Raw genomic sequence first — 2,787 nt, 5'->3', positions numbered from 1 at the left:
AAAAATACACCCCCCCCAAAAAAAAAAAAAAAACTTGCAGAGGGGGAAAGAATAGCCTTTTGTCCTGCCGAGGGACGTGCCCCCAAGGTAAATCCTGGCTGGAGCTTAGCGCCTGGTACTTTGCCGGGTCCCAGGGCTCTGGCTGTGCTGGGGAGGAGGAAAGTAGGAGATGGAGATCTCAAAGTAGTAGAAGTAATTTCTTCTTTCAGCTACACTTCTCCGCTGCCTTTGAATTGCCTGCAATGAATGTACGTAGCTCTAATTGAAGTACTTTAATCATTCACACTTGATTAAGTATACCGTGACCAGAGGAGAGGAATAGGAGAGGAATACACACGGCTCCCTAGAACGGGAGGGATGGGATGACATTTTAATCCCGTGTTTTAAAAAACATTAGTGAAGCAGGAAAAAACCGATCGCCGGTGACGGTTCGGTATAATGGTCCCTTGTTTTCATACAGATGGTGGCTTTCCGACGGGATAAAATTGCAGTTATTGCAGATATTTAGGAGGGGGGGGGGAAAGGCACGTACTTTTCAGTTTGTTTAAGCAGAGTGAAGAAAATAATGATAGACGAGATGCCTGGTGGCAAAATGCTTTTGTTCCTGTTTCCATCAGTGCATAAGGGCGCCGACCTGCTTTAGCATTCTTTAAAGGTCTCTTTACCAAGGAAAATTGAAGACGGTCTCATTATAGGAGAGTGTGTTCGGAATACTATGAGGTATTTATGAATTCAGAGGTGATTGTTGGATCTCAGACATTTCAATTACGCATCCTGTAGTAAAAAAAAAAAAAAAAAATAATAATTTATTTGTAGCGATGTGTTCTGTAATCTGTTATTTCCATAAAGCTGATCTGTGCTCGAGCTCCGGAGCTGGCCGAGGGAATGGGTCCATCCACGGGGCTCGATTTGTGTTCTTTGCCTCGCAAAACTTTCTGCTGCAGGGGCAGCCCGAAGTTCCCGTAGAAGCGATTGTTTGGGAAACGTCAGCTATCCTCAGTATTTTTCTGGAAAATATGGCGTGGTGAATGAAGGGTGGTATTTTTAGAAAGGAGCTTTTTATTTTTGGAGGCATTTGTGAAGCCCACCTGTTAACCATTAGCGGGGACAGAGGTTGGCTTTCATCGTTCGCAAACCCGGGCGCATCTGGGGGCTGCGGCCGTTACTCGCTTGATCCAAGCTCTTTCCAGTCATGGACAAATCAAAGTGTCTTTCCCTTTAAAAGTCATAACCAAGTATTTCTAAAGCTGAACAGAAAGTAAGGTAGTTTAGTCAGAGTGGTGGCACTCTCCTGTGTTTTGGAGCGTGGTTGCAGGAGCATTTGACTTTTCCTTTTCCCCTTGGAATTTCAGACTGAGATGCTTCCATGGTCCAGAGTTTTATTGTCAACTTTATAGCATACAAATCATAGATGATGTTTTCTTGCCATCAGCCTTCCCTCTTTTTAAGGTAGTTTTCTCCTCGCCAGCCCATGTGGGATCCCGGGGCTGGGCTGGCAGGGCAGCTCCAGACGCCCCGCAGAGCTTCTGCCCCACAGCCCACTTTGCTGACAGCTCCCTCTCATCCCCCTTGCTTTTCCAAGGGCAAAGTTGTGCCCTTTTCCACTCCAGCTTTTCCTAGATTCAAAGGAATGTCCTCATAGCAAGAACTATAGCAGAGCCTGTCATCTTTAACGCCAGCATTTCAGTGCAGAGATTTGTTACTGGGGTCTGGTGGTAATATTCCTTGTATCAGGAAAAACATCACCCTCAAAGTATGAGGTCCCAGGCACGAGCTGGAAGTGGTGTACCGAAGCCTTTGGCCGGGAAAGTTGATTTATCCATCAGGCTGGCTGCAGTTCAAATAAAACTTCTTCAGTTCAGCTGACTCTGGCAAGAATGAAATACCCTAATGAAAAAACACCCTGAATCTGGGTTTTCCCAACCATTTGGAAAAGGTAGGTTAATTTTCCCTGGGTTTTTTTGGGGCTGTTTACTAGCTATGGGAATTGAAAGTGGCTTCGTGTTTAAGTGGAAGAAATGGAAAAGCTTCTCGGAACACAGCACTGGCAATTTGCAAGTGTTTTGTTAAGATCTGGTGGATGATGCTGTCTCATAAAACCTGATGGGTGTCACATTTACTCCTCACATCAGATCTAGTGTGAGTATTCCTGCCTTTGCTCTATATTCTCGGTGTAGTAAGTTAGAGAAGTAGAGTGTGGAGCTGCTGGTGAGCAGCTCTTAAATCTGGGCTGATTGCTTACACCTGCCCCAGAGGTTGGGGGTTTTGAGCCCCCCCCATCCCAGCTGTTAAGGATATTCCAATTATAGGCTCTGACAGGAGAAATGGCATCAGGGCTCACAGGTGAATTAGAAGACTGTGTGTGGGTGGTGCAAGGTGATTGTTGGTTCCCTCTTACAGGGAGCACTCAAACTTTGAAGGGAAAGTTTTAGCAAGTCCTCGCTGGTTTCTCTCTGGTTGCTGGGATAAAACAATTGTTTTAGCCAGGAATTGATTGGTGTTTTCTCTACTGCTGTTTGTGATGCTGGAAGATGTAGTTCCAAAGTACGCTTCATCACACCCAGGTAGGAAGATGTAATTCCAAAATGCAGTTTGTCGTGTTCAGGTTTGCCTGGGCCAACTCTTATTCCTTCTGCTATGTTCCTGTGGCTTGTTTTTTGTTTGTTTTTTTTTTTTTGCTCCTTCTCCTTTGCCAAAGAAAATAAGATTTAGGTAAAAGGATGAAAAATGTCATGACTGTTCTTTGCCCCAGCAAGGGCATGGAAACAAAATCTTCTCATTATGCCA

At 44.9% G+C, this 2,787-nt stretch overlaps 1 long non-coding RNA gene across 1 annotated transcript in view; it reads left to right on the top strand.

The window, feature by feature from the left end:
• The window catches only part of LOC108494512, a 16,149-nt gene extending 13,636 nt beyond the window's left edge, over positions 1-2,513 (top strand). The window contains exon 3 of the long non-coding RNA XR_001873873.1: positions 553-2,513. This is a non-coding gene — a long non-coding RNA (uncharacterized LOC108494512). The remainder of the gene's footprint in view (positions 1-552) is intronic.
• The last annotated feature ends 274 nt before the right edge of the window (positions 2,514-2,787 follow it).

Source organism: Lepidothrix coronata, unplaced genomic scaffold, assembly GCF_001604755.1.
Source record: "Lepidothrix coronata isolate B3197 unplaced genomic scaffold, Lepidothrix_coronata-1.0 Scaffold25, whole genome shotgun sequence".
Classification (NCBI taxonomy): domain Eukaryota; kingdom Metazoa; phylum Chordata; class Aves; order Passeriformes; family Pipridae; genus Lepidothrix; species Lepidothrix coronata.
The sequence above is the reverse complement of the archived record's forward strand: the minus strand, read 5'-3'. Positions and strand labels throughout refer to the sequence as shown.